This window comes from Rattus norvegicus, chromosome 17 (genome assembly GCF_036323735.1).
Source record: "Rattus norvegicus strain BN/NHsdMcwi chromosome 17, GRCr8, whole genome shotgun sequence".
In the NCBI taxonomy this organism is placed as follows: Eukaryota; Metazoa; Chordata; class Mammalia; order Rodentia; family Muridae; genus Rattus; species Rattus norvegicus.
In genome coordinates this window covers 38,507,770-38,531,190 of record NC_086035.1, presented here as the reverse complement: position 1 = coordinate 38,531,190, position 23,421 = coordinate 38,507,770, and positions in this window count along the sequence as shown.

The window sequence follows — 23,421 nt, the reverse complement described above, 5'->3', positions numbered from 1 at the left end:
TGAAAGCTATAGGGTATCAAAAAATAAAACTTCAGTTCATCAAAAATGGATAGGCAAACCCTATTATTACTTTTTCTAATTACTCAAAACAAAAAAGTTAAATATTTCTTGTCCAAATGTCAAAGGTCAAATATTTGATGATAATGTTGGGTTAATTCTGTCTCAGAGGACTTGGAGTCGTTCAGATGTAATCTTTGAGTTTAGCTTTCTCCACAGTAAGCAAAATTACTGGATCACCCAAACCATGTGTTCTTAATTCAATTAGGGCAGTTTGACTTTCTAAAAATAAATACAAATATATATGAGCTAAACAATAAGAAACTTGAAGAAGCAAATTAGGCTACAGGAATTCTGGGATGATACTAGGTAACATCCAACAAAGTGCTCACTCTGTCACACAGCTTTCACATTAGTTATAACTAAGCATCACTTATAGAACGATCAAATCTATCATTAGTGCTATAGGGAACAATCAGTACTACACAGAAGAGATGCTGGGAACTTGGGAACAGTATTAACATGCAAAACATAAAAATGCCTTTATTATTATTTCAGCATAAACTAAATAATTTGTTTTAAAGGAAATTTTTCATCATAAATTTGACAATAGTTTTTTCAATTGTGCATTGAGAATAATGAATCAATCAACAAAACAGTTCACCATTGCTAATCACTGACAGAATGACATATTGGTCTGTATTTAAAAGAACAGTGTACCATTTATAAAACAGGATTTATGTAGAATGTGTTATGTTCTGACAAAACAAATGGCAGTAGAATACATGAGGAAATAATTTCTGCCATCCTTTGGGATCAGTTATCTCAAGAAAGAAACTATTCATGGTGCATAGATGCAGCTGGCCTGCTCTAATTATGTTTTTAGAATGTCACCAAACCGTAGGCAGTGAGCAACTTGCCTGTAATCAGCTTAAGCTGCAGTATCATCGGCAAACTTGGCTTTAAATTTCTTCATCTGTAAAGTCAATGTCTCTGTTCTTTTATATAAACAATAAAAGTTCCATTAGCTCTGTGGTTGAGAAAAAACAACATAAAAATACTCAAAAATGAAATGATAAATGCACTATACGTGGGCAAAGCCTCTAAGAGATGTAATTCTATATGGCAACATGAAGAAAGGGTGTAAAAATAACCACGAAGTGAGCACAAAGTCTATTCTATATTCTGTAATGGAGAACATCTCATGTCTCTATGTGAAAGGCTAACATCATTGAAACTCATGAGTAATGTTCTACAGCACACACATTAGCAGTTCTGTCCTCATATGCTTGCTAAGCAGCACAGAAGTGGGTGCAACAGCATAGTTACAGACATTGCTGGATATGCCTGACACTCACTCAGTGCTAGGCAAATGGTGCGTAGGATGGATAATATTAACTACAAGAAACTAGATCTAGTGAGCGCATCAGTAGCAAGTGTGAGGTATCAAGACAAGTAGCAATTTGCCCATGGCTGAGGGCATTTTATTTATTCTAAATCATGAGCCCTCATTGGTTCATCATGTGTGAACTTCAACCCTGATACAAGGTTTGGATGTAGATTAGAAGGTATCAATTCCTATCGAACTGGAAGAAGGATTGGTGTTACAACTGTGGTAACTTACATAAGAAATACCATAGGAAGTTATCATTCTGAGTCTAGACCCAGTTTTGCATGGTTTCCATAATCCCTTCCCACTCAGGAGACCAGCTCCTATATCTTCAAAACTCCACAGCATCCGAGAATCCCTGACAATTTTTGTGAGAGGGGAACATTAGGGAATATTAGTGGCTGGCTACAGTATGATTGACATAGAGTAATACAAATTCCGCTCATCAGATGATCAGATAACTCTGCCAAATGAAGTAAAGTTGACCCCTTTGTTGGTTCAGGAATCTAAGTTAAGTTGGAGACCTCAAAGTGAGAACACTTTATACATCAAAGAGAGGTTGAGGAAGGCAGGTACTGACAAACACCTTGAACAATCTCTTAGTCTGTGGAAAAATTCATCTGTCTTTCTCAACACAAAGCATTTGGTAGTATCTTTTCCTTTCCATAAATGGTCCAAATGAAATAATTTAATAGTATGCATAATAGAGGATAATTGTTACTCTCAATTGAAATAATTATGAAAATTTTAAACCTCTATACGCAAATGTTTAGTAACTATTATTTAATGCAGAAAATAAATATACATTTTATCTAAATGAGTAGTAAAGCAATTATGTATGTGTAAACTACTTAGAAAGCATATTTGTCATAATACAATTCTATGCATATGTAGTTAATTAAGCTCAAATGGAAATTCATGAAGAGAAAGAAGAGATAAAATATTTGAAATATGCATATATTGGAAAGATGGCAGACCCTAATTGAGCAATTCCTAGGCTGTATGCCTTTGCATTATGCTGTCTACATACATTAAACATGACAAAACTGTCGGTATCACTAATCCCAGAGATAATGTGTGCAGTGTTGCATGTCATTCAAGTGATGAACAATTGGCAGGTAGCTTTTATAATAGCAAGATGGATCCTTGTATGGGATGTGTTGATTGCTTATGTCAGTCCCTTTTGAAATTTAACAGCAGTCATAATTGGAGCTATAAATCTCTTCTAACTATAATTAGATTACTATTTATACCCATTGTCATTTTTTAAAACAGCTTGAGACTCCAATGTAGAGTAAGGAAGGGGGTGGGAGGGAGAATAATGTGCTAGCCTCAAAGCAATAAATGCTGGTAAAATTTATCTGCATGTAAGTTTATGAATTTAAATGCCAAGCACCAAGAAAATCATTTCAGAAAAAATGGTTCCAAGAATCACTACCTTTTATGAAGGATGTATATTCCCCAAATGATCAGACCTTGTGATTTAGACTTCTACGGAAGACCATGTACTTACTGGTTATGCTTATGTACATGGGGAAACAGTACAAGACTGGAAAACACATCATGAAAACTGAGCTATAACTTTAGCATTTCATTAGTTCGCCACCTCTTCTTAAATGAATCTTTTGTCAACTCTGTAATCCAGTGAGAATATATTATGTAACAGAAATAAATTTCACACTTAAGGTGCTGTAAGTTGCTAGAGGCAGGAAGGGACTTTTCAACTTTTTACTCTTTTGTCCTTACCCTTCCTATAAAGGTTAAATTAATAAAGCCAGCGGCGCCCAGGTTGCCTCTCCATCAAGGAACTTTAAAATGCTCAATGGCATTCTAAATCTGGATGAGAAACAAAGTGAGTGCAGTCTGATTCTTGGGAGGTTTTGCTAACTATTCATTTTGCCTCCTTCCTTAGAGCCTTGAATACAGTGCAGCTCACTTTATCCTCATAAGCAGAGGATCAGGAAGCAAAGCCAAGTAGAATCATGTGATGATCCATCCTGGATCCAGCTTTGCTCAGTAAGGAATGGAAAAACAGAGAATTGACAACACTGAAGTGGTAGCTGGTAAGCAGGGAATGAGGATTCCATCCTAAGAAATCCACAAGGGCTGGGTACTCAGAGAAAGCATACTAGTTGCTCTTCTGTCATCCTTTGGCAATCATTGCATTTTCCTATGAGAAAACTGTACTAGATGATCTTTAAAAGCATGTTCTAGCTATAAAACTTGATGATTATCTTTAAAGCTGATTAACTCACATGTCCAAATTTAATATACTATATATACTATAATGTACTATAAATCTATTCCAATTGGCTTTTCTGTTTTGTTAAAGTATGCTAGCTAGTGACAATGTTTCTGCATACTCAAGAAGAAGAGTTTCCATATATGGACATTAAAAAGAAGAAGTCATAAAATTATTCAAAAAGAAGTATTTATAAAAATATGATCTTGTAAAGTGAATATTTTCCTTTGCTCATCTTTATGAATCATCTATTCATCATCTGTTTTGCCTATCAAATTTTATTTTTAATACAAGGTTCACTATGTAGTCCTACTTGGCCTAAAACCCACTGTGTAGACCATGCTGGCCTCAAACTCACAGAGAGGCCTCTTAAGTGTTCAGGCTCAGTGTGTGTATCACCACATCTGACTATCACTGACCTATTTTAAATAACCCACTAACATGAAAACTGCAACAGCTACTAGAAAATACCAATTTATGCTCATATGCAAAGCTCTCATCATAAAAAGAAATCGACACTAAAACTGATGCAAATATAATAAACACTGTTTATATAAAGATAAACAGAGAGCCAAGGAATGGGAAAAAAGTGTAATTCAATTCACTTATGATTAAGGTCATGAAGATTTAAGTCAGTAGATAAGCACATCATAATCTATCATATTTTAAATGTTTTCAATATTATTTTGAGAGGGAAGAGTTGATATTCTTGTAATCTTACTAAGAATATGATTTAAAAATTCTTAGAAAATTCACAAACTCATATTTCTCAGAATTACAAATAAAGTTACTGAGTAGAAATTCTACATTTTGCAAAATAGTGTCCTACATACATGCCCTCAAATCATGGCATTTAATGAGGATATTCAGGAATACTGACAACAAATTTGGCACTTAAAGCTTTCCTCTAATCCATGTGCCACTAAAAATCCATCGCCATTAGAAAACCAGTACAGGGGTTGGAGAGACGGTTTGCAACCCATAGGAAGATCAACAATATCAACCAAACAGATCCCCACCCCAGAGCTCCCAGGTACTAAACCACCAACCAAACAGTACATATGGAGGGACCCATTGGCTCCAGCTGCATATATAACAGAGGATGGCCTTGTCAGACATCAATGGGAGAGGAGGCCCTTGGTTCTGTGAAGGCTCAAGGACTCAGTGCAGGGAAATGCCAGGGCAGGGAGATGGGAGGGAATGGTTCAGTGAGAGGGGGAAGCACCCTCATAGAAGCAGGGGAAGAGGGGATGGAATACGGGTTTCCAGAGGGGAAACCAGGAAAGGGGATAACATTTGAAATGTAAATAAAGAAAATATCCACTAAAAAATAGACAAAAGTTATTTCAGAAACAGACAGATACTAAAAATAATGATGTTTTCTTTGATTTGTAAGGACATACATTTCATTAAAAGGATTCAGAGAGAAAAAGAAGAAAAGAAAACCAGTAAAATCAGGGAGTGAAATGCTTGGATAGTTTAATTAACATAGAGTTAGAGTTTGATATATAGCTCACAGTTAACTTATACTCAGCATTTGTGAATCACCTGATAAAATTCCCACCAGTGAGGGGAGAAAAAAAGTAGATTCTCTGAAATCTGATGATGCAGATAACATGAAGTGTTGTTGAATAATGAAATGTTACATAATATTATGTATCTGAGACACAAGCATTATAATCTCATATAACTATGAGCATATTTTACAGGAAAAAATACTAACATGTTTGGAGAAAATTGTTATTTATGGTGAGAGAAAGTTTTATGAAGTTATTATATGCTTTTCAATATTGTTTTAGGTTTGTGCTTTTCATGAATCGGATTGCATGTACAGTGAATCTTGAGTTTAAAGGAATTATGACAGAAGACTCTGAGATACAGAGTATTGGGGAGCTAAGAAGAGAATGTGGGTGGCATAAATAAAGAAAAATTGTTTTCCTTTTTTTTTACATATTACTTTTTCCCATTACAGAGCTAATACTTACTCAAAAAGAGAAAAACGTGCAATCTACATCCCTTAGCCAGATGCACACAGATACATACACATTTCACACCCTTACACCTGGGTTCATATCATATTAGCTGTTGAGACAGCTCTCAAATTTTCCTGGATCTCGTGTCAAGTCCTTTCAGGAGTTTCCAACATAGGTTACTCCATGATCTCTTGTTACCATCATTGATGAGGAGATGAATATTGACTATGAAGCATATTTCCATTGATCTGGAAAGATCAAATTCAACCAGATTATTCCAGAATTTGATAAGATTAAAATTACTCTTCAAGAAGCAAATAACCGAGGTCAATAACTCAGCTACTCTGAGACACAGTCCGTCTCTTTTACCTGTTCTGTAGAGTTAGACTCATGGTTAGGAGCAGTGTACCAGGTATACTCAAAGAACGTTTCACACTGTTATACGAAAGGAAGAATCTTAAGTTTGGAAACCAAAAAGCTGGATTTAAATTTTGTCTTTGTTTATTTTGCTTAATCAAATCACCCCATCTCTACAAACCTCAGCCATTTTTATATACATTAAGGATGATATTTTCTCAGGTGATCAGCTATATTTCAAAGCACCCATGCCTAAAAGATTGCTTTAAATATGCAGTCTTTCCATTTCTTTGATTGGCTAGGTTACCTCAAGAAATAAAGATTTAAGATCACAGAGTAAAAAGTCCTTATAATACTTATCGTGTAATGACAATTTTTATATTCAAATAGCCACTTCTTTAGTTAACAATAGAACTTTTACATTAAATAATAAGTCAATTCTATTATCAACTTTTGAAGAATATAAGCCAAAACTGAAGTAGCTTAAAATAAAAATATACCTATAGGAAAATTATTTCATGAACAGCACATGTATAGAATAAAATATCTTGGGAAATCTGAACTAAGTAAAATTTGATTGACATGATAAATTTTAGTAGTTTATTTACTTATTTGCTTTACATCCCTATTTCACCCCTATCCCCATTCCCCATTCCTACCCTTAAAAATTGTTCTTTCTCTTAGTCCCTCCCCTTTTCTAAAGAGAGGGAGAAGGCCCCCTTTGCTATTATTCTACCCCAGAACCTCTAGTCAAAGTAGGCCTAAGTAGGTCCTCTTCCACTGAGTCACGACCAGGCAGTAGAGTTAAGGAAAGGTGATCCAATGAAAGGCAACTGAGAAAGATACAGTCTCCACTCCAACTGCTAAAGGATGACATGAAGACCAAACTGCACATCTACTACAAATGTATAGAGCGCCAAGATCCAGCATTTGCATTCTCTGTGGTTGGTGGTTCACATTCCGTGAGCTCCCATGCACCGAGTTTACTTGACTCTGTAGGTCATTTTGTGGATGACACACATTTTATATACATGAATTCTAGAATAGCATCTTCTGAAAGTTCTGGAGCAGAAGAGATGTCTCACTGATGTGAACCTCTGGTCCACAGATTGAGAACCTGAGTTAAAAACCCCAGAACTCATACAAAGCTGAGCATAGCACTGTGAATTTGTAATCCCACTGTCCCTATGGGAAGATGAAAGTTGTAGGCAAAAGAAGCACCAGAAGCCAGTGGAGACTGCTCTCAATGCAGCAGCAAACAAAAGAGACATTGCTTCAAAGTGCAATATGGAAATAACACAGCAAAGTTCTCCTCTTGCGTGTGCCAGTACTCAAATATAAACACATCTCTCTTTTTCTCTGTCTTTGTCTCTATGTCTCTGTCTGTCTTTTTGTCTCTCTGTCTCTGTCTGTCTCTGTCTATCTGTCTCTCTCTCTCACACACACACACACACACAGAGACACACATGTACATATATACACATATACATGCAAATAAAAGTAGTTCTACTTTCATTCCATTAAGTTACATCACTTGAAACTTTTGAATAATAATCAGAAATTCAAGATACACTACTGTGTGCAGTTGTAGGTAATAAAGATTTATTCAAATAAATTGTAGTTTTCACACCTGAAGATAAAGAATCTACCTGCTTCATAGAGAGAGCAGACTACTGTCTCAGAACTGTTAATTCTAAATAGGTGTCATATCGATGCCTAAGTGTTTGTCTTTGCTATATTTAGATTTAAGAACACCGTAGTAATATATCCATTATCTGTGTTCACTGAAATTAATTATTCACAGAAGTAGTCATATTTTGAGACTGAGGTGATTACTGCAATATAATCTACAGCAATGAGAAAAACCGCCATATAATATATACATGGTCATGTACTTTGAAGTTTTTTTTCTTTTCTTTTCTTATTTCATCTTTATTAACTTGGGTATTTCTTATTTACATTTCGATTGTTATTCCCTTTCCCAGTTTCCAGGCCAACATTCCCCTAACCCCTTCCCCTCGCCTTCTCTATGGGTGTTCCCCTCCCCATCCTCCCCCCATTACCGCCCTCCCCACAACAATCACATTCACTGGGGGTTCAGTCTTAGCAGGACCAAGGGCTTCCCCTTCCACTGGTGCTCTTACTAGGCTATTCATTGCTACCTATGAGGGTGGAGCCCAGGGTCAGTCTTTGGGTAGTGGCTTAGTCCCTGGAAGCTCTGGTTGGTTGGCATTGTTGTTCATATGGGGTCTCGAGCCCCTTCAAGCTCTTCCAGTCCTTTCTCTGATTCCTTCAACAGGGGTCCCATTCTCAGTTCAGTGGTTTAATGATTTTAATTTAATTTTTATTCAAATGCCTTACTCAAATACTGGATTTCTGTGATTCCTGAAATTGTCTTTTAATCTGCTGTGCCTTAGAATCTAACTCTATCAACCAGCAATTTTCATTTCATTTTTCACATAGATGCACTACACATATTTTCCCCTGACCACCTTGGTGCTAAGTAAAAACTATGTTCTAGAACCTGCAAGGTTGTTAACATATATTGTTTCAGGTCATTCCACTCATTCGCCTATGTATTTGCTGTTTTCTGGCTGTGTCTCTCTGGAGAGATCTACATCCGGTTCCTGTCAGTCTGCACTTCTTTGCTTCATCCATCATGTCTAATTGAGTGGCTGTGTTTGTATGGGACACATGTGGGGCAGGCTCTGAATAGGTGTTCCTTCTGCTTCTGTTTTAAACTTTGCCTCCCTTTTTCCTCCCAGGGGTATTCTTGTTCCCCTTTTGTAAAAGGAGTGAAGCATTCGCATTTTGGTCATCCTTCTTGAGTTTCATATGTTCTGTTCATCTAGGGTAATTTGAGCATTTGGGCTAATATTGAATTATCAATGAGTGCATACCATGTGTGTTTTTCTGTGACTTGGTTACTTCACTCGGGATGATATCTTCCAGGTCCATCCATTTGTCTATGAATTTCATAAAGTCATTGTTTTTGATAGCTGAGTAATATTCCATTGTGTAGATGTGCCACATTTTCTGTATTCATTCTGCTGTTGAGGGGCATCTGGGTTCTTTCCAGCTTCTGGCTATTATAAACAAGGCTGCTATGAACATAGTGGAGCATGTGTCTTTCTTTTATGTTGGGGCATCTTTTGGGTATATGCCCAAGAGAGGTATAGATGGGTCCTCAGGTAGTTCAATGTCCAATTTTCTGAGGAACCTCCAGACTGATTTCCAGAATGCTTGTACCAGTCTGCAATCCCAACAACAATGGAGGAATGTTCCTCTTTCTCCACATCCTCACCAGCATTTGCTGTCACGTGAGTTTTTTATTTTAGCCATTCTGACTGGTGGGAGGTGAAATATCAGGGTTGTTTTGATTTGCATTTCCCTTATGACTAAAGATGTTGAACATTTCTTTAGGTGTTTCTCAGCCATTCGGCATTCCTCAGCTATGAATTCTTTGTTTAGCTCTGAACCCCATCTTTTAATAGGGTTATTTGTCTCCCTGTAGTCTAACTTCTTGAGTTCTTTATATATTTTGGATATAATTCCCTATTATTATGGGGTTGTTTAACTGGTTTATCTGTTCTTGATTTAACTTTGGTACCTGGTATCTGTCTAGGAAATTGTCCATTTCCTGCAGATTTTCAAGTTTTGTTGAATATAGGCTTTTGTAGTAGGATCTGATGATTTTTTTTTCACATCCTCTGATTCTGTAGTTATGTCTCCCTTTTCATTTCTGATTTTGTTAATTTGGACACACACGCTCTGTGTCCTCTCGTTAGTCTGGCTAAGGGTTTATCTATCTTGTTGATTTTCTCAAAGAACCAACTTTTGGTTCTGTTGATTCTTTGTATAGTCCTTTTTGTTTCTATTTGGTTGATTTCAGCTCTGAGTTTGGTTATTTCCTGCCTTCTACTCTTCCTTGTTGTATTTGCTTCTTTTTGTTCTAGAGCTTTTAGGTGTGCTGTCAAGCTGCTGATATATGCTCTCTCCAGTTTCTTTCTGCAGGCACTCAGAGCTGTGAGTTTTCCTCTTAGTGGAGCTTTCATTATATCCAATAAGTTTGGGTATGTTGTACCTTCATTTTCATTAAATTCTAAGAAGTCTTTAATTTCTTTCTTTATTTCTTCCTTGACCAGGTTATCATTTAGTAGAGCATTGTTCATCTTCCGTGTATATGTGGGCATTCTTCCCTTATTGTTGTTGAAGTCCAGCTTTAGCCCGTGGTGATTTGATAGGACGCATGAGATTATTTCTATCTTTCTTTATCTATTAAGGCCTGTTTTATGATCAATTATATGGTTAGTTTTGGAGAAAGTACAATGAGGTGGTGAGAGGAAGGTATATCCTTTTGTTTTAGGATACAATGTTCTATAAATATCTGTTAATTCCATTTGGTTCATGACTTCTCTTAGTCTGTCTATGTCTCTATTTAATTTCTGTTTCCATGATCTGTCCATTGATGAGAGTGGGGTATTGAAATCTCCTACTATTATTGTGTGAGGTGCAATGTGTGCTTTGAGCTTAAGTAAGATTTTTTTTTTTATGTATGTAGATGCCCTTGTATTTGGAGCATAGTTATTTAGGATTGAGAGTTCATCTTGGTGGATTTTTCCTTTGATGAATATGAAGTGTCCTTCCTTATCTTTTTGGATGACTTTTGGTTGAAAATAGATTTTATTTGATATTAGAATGGCTACTCCATCTTGCTTCTTCTGACCATTTGCTTGGAAATTTGTTTTCCAGCCTTTGACTCTGAGGTAGTGTCTATCTTTTTCTCTGAGGTGTGTTTCCTGTAGGCAGCAGAATGCAGGGTCCTCATTGCGTATCCAGTTTGTTAATCTATGTCTTTTTATTGGGGAGTTGAGTCCATTTATGTTGAGAGGTATTAAGGAATAGTGATTGTTGCTTCCTGTTATATTCGTATTTGGATGTGAGATTATGTTTGTGTGCTTTTCTTCTCTTTGTTTTGTTGCCAAGACAATTAGTTTCTTGCTTTTTCTAGGGCATAGCATGCCTCCTTATGTTGGGCTTTACCATTTAGTATCCTTTGTAGGGCTGGATATGTATAATTTTTACTGAGTAGTTAAAGTGTGATAATTTCAGCAAGTGCATTAGAAAACTCACCATTGTTGCATGAATAAATATTTTTCAACTTGTGTGTGATAACCAAAGGAAAAATTAGGTTGAGTTTTACTGATTTATTACATTATCTTGCCTGACTAAGTACAACATCAACACTACCTGGGAATTTAGGAAGATTTTCTCAAATAAATTCTATGAGCCTCCTTGTCAGGTCTACTTACTGCAGTTCATTGGAGGTTCACTCAATTTAGAAGATGTGCAAATACGTACTCTGTTTTGCATGAAGAAACTCTCTTGAAAGCAATATCTTTCTCTTAATCTTATTGAGATTCTATGATAAAATTCCCCCAATGGACAAAACATATATAGGGCAGCTTCGGGTGATTGTGGTAAAGTTCCAAATCCTGGTTGTTTGATGAAGTGTTCTACTGTGCCTTCATACAGAGGAAGGAGAAAAAAAAACCTCAATCTCAATGATGAGGTTCTACATTCATGTTCTAATTCCCTTGTAAAAGTTAAACTTCCAAATTCTGTCATGTTTGTGTTTATTAACACATGAATTATGGTGTGATGAAGATATACTGCACAAATTCTGACCTTAGCACTCCACTACTTGTCTTAGGGAGGCTTGCTATTTTAGATCATGACTGAAAGTAACTTGGAGAGGAAAATGGTTCATTTGGCTTAAACTTCCACATTCTAGTTTATCCTTCAAGGAAATAAGGGCAGGAACTCAAATAGGACAGAAACCTGGTGGCAGGAGATGAGACAGAGGCCATAGAGAAGTGATGCTTACTCTTTTGTTCCACAGTGCTTGCTTAGTCTGCTTCCAATAGAACACAGGATCATGAACCTTAGGGTGGTAGCATTCACAGTGGTCTGAGCCTTCCCCTATAATCACTAATCTAAAAAATATGCCTTACAGCCAGATTGGAAAATGGAGGCATTTTCTCAATTGAGGTTTCCTCCTTTCAGATAACTCTAGATTATGTCATGTTGACATAAAACTAGCAAGCAAACTACCCTTCTAGTTCTACCTGGAGTCAAAAGAGAATAATGCTTGTTTGTACTTTCTGAGGCATATTTTACTGCCATTAGGATCTAACTTTTCAGGATTAGAGTATACACTGAAGACTGTCTCGAACATTCAGCCTTCTGGGCCAAAAACCTACTATATTCTTGAACTTTTCATTAGTAGATAGCCATTGTTTGAATAGCTTGACCACAGCCTGTAAGCTATGCTACTAAATAAACCCCTGTGTATGTAAATATATATGCAAATGTATATATGTGTATACATATTAGGTATGTATGTATGTATGTATGTATGTATGTATGTATAGATTCACCCTGCCAGGTCTTTTCCTCTAGATAACGTTGATAAGTATAGATTTTTATAACAAAAGTGGTTTTAGAACATTAGTAAAATAATTAATTTTTATTAGTATTAAGTTATTTATTTACTTTACACCCCCATGGAAACTTTCCCTCCTTTTCTCTCAGTCCCTCTCTATCACCTCACCTCCACTCTATCTACCTCTTCTCCCCTTCTTAGAAAAGGGGAGGCCTCCCATGGATATCAACTAGCCTTGTCATATCAAGTTCCAGAAAGAATAGGTACATCTTTTTCTATCGAGCCTAGATAAGGTGGTGAAGTTAGGAAACAGGAATCCAAAGGCAGGCAGTGTAATCAGATAATTCTCTGCTCTTACATTAGGAATCCCACATGAAGACCAGGCTATACAACTGTTACAAATGTGTAGAAGGCCTAGGTCAGTCCCATGTAGGTTCTCTGGCTACCAGTTCAGTCTCTGTCAGCCCCTATGGGTCCAGGTTAACTGTTTCTGTAGGTTTTCTTGTAGAGTCCTTGACTTGTCTGGTTCCTTTGATCCTTCCTCCCCATCTTCCACAGAATTTTTGAGTCCCCACTTTATATTTGGCTATGGGTCTCTGTATCTATTTCTCTCAGTTTCTGAGAGAAACCTCTCTGAAAACAGTCATGCCAGGTTCCTGTCTGCCAATATACCAGGATATCATTAATAGTGTCAGAGGTGGACTCCGTATCATGGCTTGGGTCTCAAGCTGGGGGCAGTCATGATTGGCCTGTCCCTCAGATACTAATTTATCTTTTACCCCTTGTATATCTTATAGGCAGGACAAATTGTGAACCTAATGTTTGTATCTGGGTTTGTGTTCCAATCAAGAAGTCTTACATGGTTACAAGGTAGTTCATTCAAGTTCCATATCCCTCATTGCTAGGAGTCTCAGCCAGGATCACCTTCATAGATTCCTTGGAATTTTCATTGTCCTAGTTGTGGTTTGAATAGTTTCGACCCGTGGAAAATGGCAATATTAGGATGTGTGACCTTGTTAGCATAAGTGTGAACTTGTTGGGGGAAGTACATCATTGTGCTTCTGCCCAGTACAGAAGAAACCCTCCTCCTGGCTGCCCATGAGGCAGTCTTCTCCTGATTATCTTTGTCAAGATGTAGAATTCTCGGCACCTTCTCCAGCATCATGTCTGCCTGGACACTGCAGTGCTTCCTGCCATGATGATAATGGATGGAGCCTTTGAACATGTAAGCCAGCCCCAATTAAATGTTGTCTCTTATAAGAGTTGCCTTGGTCATGGTGTCTCTTCTCAGTAACGGAAATCCTAATAAAAAAGTAGTAGGGTCTGGGGTACTGCTGTGATAGGCCTGATTATGTTTTTATTTGGAGGATTGTGGATTTCTGGACTTTGAATTTGAGAAGTAGTGGGGTATAATGGACCATCCTAATAGGTATATGGAAGACATTGGTGACTTGATCCATGCAACTCTAGATGTTACACACGGGAGGAATTTAAGTATGTTGCGTGGAGATCTTTCTTATGATGTTTTGATGAAGAATCAAAGGTGAGGCTCAGGATAAGGTGAAGAGAATTAGATTAATTTCATTGACAAAAGAAGTCATAGAATAGCCCATCACAGATTTTGTTCTTTGGTTTCCAGTCATAAAGAGCATTTTGATCAAATTTAGCAAGTTTAGGAAACGAAAATACAAAATATATGGTTCATGTAATAAAGGGATCAGGAAGCAAAATGGAGCTTGATCCTAGTCTCAAGGAGATAAACAGATTAAGGGAGTGGTGACCTCGAGGCAAGATCCCTCCCAGCTAAATTTATACATTTGCAGTGATATGAGGGAGAGTTATATCATGTTATTATTATGACCTGGTTATTGTTTTCATTTGGGCATAAGGAGATAGGAATATGTGTCAAATTGCCAAGGGATGGATTATTATGGCTATTCTTTGTTTTCACCTTGATTAAGTTCTATAATGAAAAGCTTAGATTCTGGCATGGTGGTATACACCTTTAATCCCAGGAAACAGAGATAAGCAGGTCTCTGAGTTCAAAGTCAGCCTGGCACAGAGCAAGTTCCAGGTAAAGAAAGGCTTAAATCCAGATGTGGAACTGTCCTGAAAATTGACCTTGAACTCAGAGATCTGTATGGCTCTGTCTCCAGAATGCTGAGATTAGAAACTATGACACTAGGTTTCTAGTTCAATCCTGAGATGACCGAGCCCCTAATGCAGTTGATTTCTTCCCTGTCTTCACCCTACCTCACTCCCTCTTGTTGCCTTTCTTACCCCCTTTACACCTAGTCCACATCCTCCATCTGCCCCCTATGTTTAAACTATTGCTCTTTTTCAGTGAGATTCTATCTACTCTCATATCCCCTCCTTGTTACATAGCTTCTTTGGGTCTGTGGTTTTTAGCATAATTATGCAGCATCATATGACCAATATCTACTTATAAGTGAGAACATACCATGTTCGTCTTTCTATGGTTGCTCTTGTCTAGTTCTATCTACTTACCTGCAAATTTCATAATTTCATTGATTTTAATGATTGAGTAATAAATACTCCACTGTGTAAATGTGCCACATTTACTTTATCTAGTTGTTCCAGTTTCTGGGTATTAAGAATAAAAATGTTATCAACATAATTGAGCAAATGTCCTTGTGGAGTTAATTTTGGGTATATGCCCAAGAGTATTATATCTGGATCTTGAGGTAGAACTGTTACCAATTTCCTGTGAAAACACCACATTGATTTCCAAAGTGGTTGTTCAAGTTTGTATTCCCTGAAGCAATAGAGGAGTGTTTGTTGCCCTTGCTCCACATTCTCTCTAGCATGCATTTCTATCTTAGCCGTCCTGGTGGATGGAATATCAGAATTCTTTGACTTGCATTACCCTGATGACAAAGGATTCTCAACATTTCTCTGCGTACTTCTCAGCAATCAGACCTCTGCTGACTATTCTTTGTACCCCATCTATTCATTCATTCATTCACTCATTCATTCATTCATTACATCTAACTCACTGCACATGCCAATCACCCCTTCCCACAATCCTCCTCTCTGTCCTCCCTATCCTTCTCTTCTGAAAGGATAGGACCCCCATGGCTATCTGCCTTCCCTGGCACATCAAGTCTTCGAAGGGCACATCCTCTCCCACTAAATCCTGGCAAGACAGCCATGTTGTATAGCATATCCCACAGACAGGCAACAGATTTGGGGATAACATGCATTCCAGTTGTTCAGGATTTACACGAAGAGCAAGCTGCACATCTGCTATATATGTGCAGGGAGGCCTAGGTTTAGCCTCTGCGTGCTCTTTGGCTAGTAGTTCCTTCTCTAAGAGCCCCAAGGGTCCAGGTTAGATGACTCTGCTGGTCTTTCCATGTAGTCCCCATCCTCTTCAGGGCCCACAATCCTTCTCTCTACACTTCCATAAGAGTCCCCAAGCTACATCCAATGTTTGGTTGTAGGAACCTCCATCAGTCTGAGTCTGCTGCAGGATAAAGCCACTCAGAGGACAACTATGTTAGACTCCTGTCTACAAGCATAACAGAGTGTCATGATAGTGTCTGGGATTGATGCTCACCCATGGGATGGGTATCAAATTGGGGTTAACATCAGTGGTTAGTTATTCCCTCCGTCTCTGCTCCATCCATGCCTGAACTTCTCGTTTACAGGGTACATTGTGACTTGAAAGTTTTGTAGGTGTTCTGGTGTCCCTATTACTCCACTGGGGTTCCTGCCCACCTACAGGAGGTAACTTCTTCAGGTTCCATGTACCCAGTGCTATGAGAGATGGCTAATCCCCCATTGATTCTTGTTTACTTCCCTTATCCCAGGTCTCTGTCATCAGCTGTAGATGCCCCAAACATCATCACCCCTGCCAGTTGCAGATTTCCATTCATTTTCATAACCATCTGGCCATGCCTTAACATTTTCTTTGACCTTCTATGCCTGAGAGTCTCTCTTTCATCTTTTATACTATGTTGGTGATGCTGTGTCTGTAGTTTTGTTTCCTCATCTGGATTTCCATCTGCACCATTCCCTCAGTTTCTGATTTCTTTATTGCTTCTCTTTTTATTTTTGGCCTTGTAACAGTTCTTGTTAAATCTCCATTACTCTTGTTTGATTGACTTTTCCTGTATTTCTTTAAGGGTTTTATTCATGTTCTCTTTCAAAGCTTCTTTCTTCTTCATGAGATTGCATTGAAGACTGCTTTCTTATGTTTCAGCTGTGGTAAGATATCTAGGGCTTGCTATAGTAGAATATCTGGCCTCTGGTTTTGCCATATTGACCTGGACTTTGTTGGCTGTCTTACTCTGGTCTTTAGCTTTCTAAATTTTGCAGTTATTATAGGTTTAGATCATAATTTCTGGGTTTATTTTTGATGGATGGATGTTCTTAGGTTGTCTTTACTCCTTGGTTTCTGTTCCCTTTCTGTCTTTTGGCCTAAGCAGCCTGGTGTACTTGTGATTACCTATCTTCTGGTCCAATAGGGTGTCTTCCTAAGGTTTATGTGGCCTATGTAGCCGCTGTAGTTTTGGGTGCTAATCTTTCCTTTGGTGTCCTCAGCTTGGCCTCTGGAAAAGCAGTTGAAATTGAAGGTGAGTAAATAGAAACCAGAGGTTAAAGTGTAGTTTAAGGCTGTTGGGTGGGTATTAAGGGGACTTGTCAGGCAAGGGCTTGCATTGTGGTTTTACCTGGTTATTCCTAGAGATGGCAGGCCTCCAGGAAAATAGGAAGATTTGTGTGCTCAAAAATAGACAAAAGGGGGGCTGGGGATTTAGCTCAGTGGTAGAGCGCTTACCTAGGAAGCGCAAGGCCCTGGGTTCGGTCCCCAGCTCCGAAAAAAAGAACCAAAAAAAAAAAAAAATAGACAAAAGGGGACAAGGTGCTGGGTATGCTTTAAGAGGACTTAAGAATTAATTTTTTAAAATTTATCTATAGTATGCTTTCCAATTTGCCAATACATGCAATTATGGAGGCCTCTCCTAGAGGTTAGGAGTGTACTGAAAGGCCATAGTGTGGACTATTTTGCAAACATAAGAAGACAAATGCATTTGATTATCCATCATCAATCATCAGAGTCAAGAGACTTGGTAACTCTGCATATAAAACTTTTGACAATATGTAAAAAATAAGGTAAATGATGCTGCTGTTTGCTCTTAGCAATTCTGGACAAATTGAAAAAGGAAAAGAATCCAGTTTCTGTTAAAATGATCATCACTGAATATGATAAAGTACTACAATATACTCAGAGATAAGAATATCCAGTTCCATATGTACATAAACAGTTTATAAGTTTCAAAGTGTGTTTTGAAGGACAGTCTCTCTAGAAGCCAAGTTGTTCAAGTTGTTGAACCAAATTAAACGAAAGCCCTCATTATAAGGTTGTCTAAATTAAAAAGAATATTCAAGTCCACGCCCTAGATGATATTGGTATTTAAACTACTGTAACTTGTGATGGAGATGTGTGTGAGGACCACACTCAGACTCACAACTTTAAATCCTCATATTCTCAAGGAAGTAAAGTTTCCACACTCAGTTGATGTCCTCCTACTCTTACTCCCTGAAATATTATTGCCTTTTCTACCTCTGACTGGGTAAATTAATCTATCAATGTCTGCTAAACTAGCAGTGATTTTCCTTGAAGGTGATGTTATGTAAGACAATACTTATGTCTCTTTGGGCCCACCAATAGTTGTTTCTAGAGCTATAACCAGACTTAAGGCTAATTAGTGGGCTACTAGAGGGGAGATAGAAAGTGTAGTTCATGAGAAGTTATGCTAAAATACTGACGAGCTTAATGAATTTACTAGTTCTTTTAAGCAGCAGTCTGGGGAATCGATACAAAGAGGAATTGACTTAAGGGTTTAAGGGTATGGGACAATGGTAAAAGCAACATAAAACTACATCAGGCTGGGTTTATTGATAAGGGCCCACTGAGTGGAGATATTTGGTTTAACATGAATGATTGCACCCTGTAAAATGATGTCAAATTTTGTTTGAAGAGCTGGATGAAGTATTTGCCAAAAGATGGCCTCCTGAAAAAAGAGTAGGAAATGCCTGATATCTCTTTATTATGTAAAACTCAGTCCTCCAAAGCACAAAGGCCCAGAAGACATGACCTCTAGTAACTCTGTAAGACGCTAAATGGTGAGAGGTACACAAACATATTTGAAGAGATTTGTTGTTGTCCCATTCCATGTATCAGACTTTTGGATTAGAGAAACTGCTGTTCAGTTGGATGAATTTAATGCAGTAGAGGCCAGGTGGTAGCATTGGATTGCCAAAGGCAAGATTATTATAGTTATCAAAATAGGCTATGTAGACAAAGCAATGTCTATGCTGGCCTGACCCATAATGGCAACACAGGCAATTTTATTTTTATGGTGGCATGACTCATAGGGACCTTTGGTATTGGTAATCAATGGTGTTATACATGAAATAGAGAAAAAGCCTACTGATTTTTTGTCTGATCTGTTTAAGCAGAAAGAAATTCTCAAACAAGTAAAAGGAAACCTACATTAAATAATGACAAAAGGGACTTTCAGCCCATAAACCAATTTTCAGACTTGAGCTAGTTTGCAGATGCTGAACCTCTTGAGATGACCATGTTGCCCAAAGGCAGACTTGAAAAAATACCTAAATGTTTTATGGTTAGCCTTTCTCCATTCCTTCCCTCGTGGGCTTTTAGCTACCTAAGGGTAACTTTACATGGAAGGAAAGGAAATAATCGAACTTTCTAGGGTCTATTGTATACTAGTTCTTAATTGATGCTGATTCTAGGATACCCCAGAAAATATTGTGTACCTCCAATTAAAGTAGGTGTTTATGGAGATCAGGTGATTAACTATGTTTTGGGAGAAATCCAACTTATAGCAAATCCAGTGGGTCTGAAATATCCATCTTGTGGTTATTTACCCAATCCTAGTATGTATAATTGAGAAAGATATACTTAGTATTTGGCAAAATTCTCACATTGGCTCCTTGACCTGTAGAATGAGGGCTGTTATGGTTGGAAAAGCTAATAGAAGCCTCTAGAGTTGCCTTTGCCAGGGAAAATAGTGGCTTGGAAATGGTGCCCCATACCTGGAGGAACTGCAGAAATAGTGCTCCCATCAAGGACTTGAAAGTTGCAATGGTGTTTTTCTCAGTACATTTTACTTTAACTCTTATCAGACCAGTACAGAAAACAAATGAATTATGGAGAATAATAGGTGGCTATAAAAACCTCATTCAAGTAGTGACCCTAATTGCAGCTGCTGTACCAGAGGTGGTGTCCTTACATGAGCAGATTCACACATATGATAATGGTATACAGCTAACTGACCTAACAAATACCCCTATCTGAGTAACTGTCCATAAGGACCACCAGAAACAATTTGCCAACCGTATGCTTTTATAGTTTTCTCTCAAGGATATATTAACTCTCCAGCCCAGTGTCAGAATGTAGTTCAAATGGAGCTTGGTCATCTGTCCCTTTCTCAAAACACCCTTTTGATACAATGATATTGATAACAACATGCTGATTGGACGAAAGGAGCAATCAGTAACGACGACTTTAAACTTGGTAGTAGCACATGCTCATCAGAGAACAGGAAGTCAATCCAAGCAAAATTCAAGAGCCTACTACCTCAGTGAAATTCTTATAGACGTCTAGTGGTGGTAGATATATTTCCCCTAATGTAAAGGATGAGTTTTTGTACCTGGCCTTTTCTATCACAAATAATTAAGTATGTTTAACGAGCATATTTGAATTCTGGAGAATTCAAATTCCCCACTAAGGTGTGTTACTCCAGGTCATATACCAAGTAACTAAGAAAGCTGCACATCTTCAGTGGGACCTGGAACACAAGAAGTCTTTTCAATAGGCCCAAGCTATTGCACAGGCTGCTTTACGTCTTGGACCACATGATCCAGCAGACCCAATAGCACTTGAGGTTTCAGTGGCAGATAGAGATGTGTTTGGAGCCTCTACAGGTCTCTATAGGTGAATCACAGATGGGATATTGGAGCAAGGCTCTACCTTGTGGACAGCCATTCTCCCTTTAAGAGACAGCTCTTGCCCTGCAATTATACCTTAATGGAAATTGAACATTTGAAAGTGGCCTACCAAATTACCATGTGACTTGAGTTGCTCATCATGAGCTAACAGTTGTTGAAGCAGAATAGGTGCAGTAGAATCTATTATCAAAATGAAGTGGTATATACATGATTGGGCTCAACAGGTAGTGAGGGAACAACTACACAAAGAAGTTCCCCAAATGTCTTTGGTTCCTACTTGTTTTACAATCTTACCGCTGCCAAGCCTCAAGAGGTGTTTCCTGTGGTTGACTTAGTGAGGAATAAAAAACTAGGGCCTGGACTAGTCTGCAACTTATGCAGGCATCACCCAGAAGTGGAGAACTACAACATTAGAATTCCTTTCTAGAACAATACTCAAAGGACCTGGAAAAGGAAAATCTTCACAGTGGGCAGAAATCTGGGCAATACAGTTGTTATACATTTTGTTTAGAAGGAGAAATGGCTAGGGTTGTGACTGCTTACTGATTCATGTGCTATACCAAAAGATTGGCTTGATGTTCATAGTCTTGGAAAAGTATGATTGGAAAATAGTGAGGAAGACATCTGGAAAGTTGTCTCCAAATGAGAAAAGGAAGTGAAGATACATATTTCCCTTGACAATACTCATAAAAAGGTGCCTTCAGCCAAGGAGTAATTTAGTAATCAAATAGATAAGATGACCTGTTCTCTGAATAGTAGCCTTTCCCCCCAGCCATTTTGTCACTGCAAAATAAACCCATAAAGTAAGCAAGAGATGTAGGTTATATATGTGTTCAACACAAACTGCCATTAACTAAGTCTAACATGGTTACAAATGCTTTTGAGTATTAGATATGCTAACAGCAGAGACCAACACTGAGCTCTAGATATGTCATCATTTCTCCGCACCCAGAGATCTGATGGCAGATTGACTACACTGGATGATTTTCTCCATAGAAATGACAATTCTTTCTCCTTAATAGTGTAGATACTTCTTTTTCTTATGGATGTGCCTTTCCCACCTGTAATGGTTCTGTCCAAACCACCACACATGGATTTACTGAATGCCATATCCACGGCCATAGTATTCCACATAATATTGCTTCTGACCAAGAAACTCTCTGCATAGTCAGAGAAGCATGGCAGTGGTCCTGTGCTAATGGAAGTCACTGCTTTTGCCAGGTTACAAACTACTCTGGAGCAGCAGGCCTGATACAAAGATAAAAATTTCATTTGAAGACAGTTGTGTCAATAAGGTGACAGCATCCTGAGGGGTTGAGTCATAGTTCTCCAGAAGTTAGTATATGTTTTGAATCAACATCTAATGTATGGTATTCTCCCATAGTCAAGATCCACAGGTCACAGAATCAAGGTGTAGAAAAGAGAGTATTTCCATTCACTATCACCCCTAATGAACCACTAGGCAAAATTTTGTTTTCGGTTCTGTTGGCCTACAAATTTGGTTTTCAGAGTGTGGATCACTCCTGCCAATAGACGAAAGCATTCAGTTGAACTTGAAGCTCATACTTCCCCTGGACACTTTAGGGTTCTAATGCCATTAAAAGAGAATAACAGTGTTAGGGGAAATTACTGATACAGATTACCAATGGCAAATTGGAGTTCTCTTCCACAATGGAAGTAAGAAAGATTATGCCTGGACTGCAGGAGGTCCCTGAGGGCCATCTTTTGGTCCGATCATGTCCTGTAAATAAAGTCAAGGGGAAACTACAGCGCAATCCAGGCAGGATGAGAAGGAGCACAGACCAGACCCTTCGGTAATAAAGGTATGGGAAAAGAGCCAACGCTTGCTGAAATACTAATGGAGGGTAGAGGAAATACCGACTGGGTAATAGAAGAAGTTAGTTACAAATATCAGATAAGGCTATGTGACAATTTGTAGAAATGAGGATTATAGTTGATATGAGTGGGTCTGCCAATTTTTGTTAAGAATGTGTTCTTACAAATATTTGTGTTTTCTTTCCTTGATTTCTTTATAATGTGATATAACATCAATTGAGGGAATATCAATGGAATTCATATTTGAATTTTGAGATAAAAAATCCCCTTCCAAGGGTTATTGTTACCTTTTCTACAATTTAATGGGTTTGCAATTGTGTGGGATAGTTATATCATTACCTACAATTCTAACCTGAATATTGCTATCCTTTGGAAATTAAATATGATATAAGGTGATAAGATAGTGCATCAAATTGATAAGGGGTGGAATTATAATGGCTAGTACTAGTTGTCATTTTGACTACAGCTAGAGTGAATTAAACCCAGTTGGCTGGGTAGTACCTGTGAGGCACTTTTTCCTAAAACCGTGGTAAGTGGTATTTCACACATTTTCCCTTTTGTTAATTTTTTTTTCATGTGGAAAGGTTTAATGAGAGAAGTAGAGTAGAAGAAGAGAGGAAAGGCTGCTAGCCATGGGCATGTGGGAGTAAAGGGGGGACAGGAAGAAAAGGGACAGGGACAAAGAGGGCAGGAGAAGAGGAAGAGCAAGAGAGCTCAAGAAAGAAGAAAGAGCAAAAATATTTTTATCATATCATAAATCCTCCCTCTTCACTCCTTCTGGTTCCTCCTCATTCCTTCTGCCATCCTGATCCACCACCTTTCTGTCTCTCATCAAAATGTAAACAAGCTTCCTAGGGATAATAATGACAAAATAAAATAAAGTAAAATAAAAGAAAAACTATCACATGGGAATTAGACAAAATAAGCAGAAAGAAAATATCCCAATGAAAGACACAGAAACAGATATATATATATACATAGGCCTACTTGTTTATACACTCAGGAGTCCCATAAAAATTATTAGAAGTCATGATATACCCGAAGGGAAATATGTATGCATATATGCATGCATGTATGTATGTATGTATGTATGTATGTATGTATATATGTATGTATGTACGTATGTATGTATGTATTTCATTTTGCACTATATCTCAAGGCTATCTAACCTCAGTTTTTT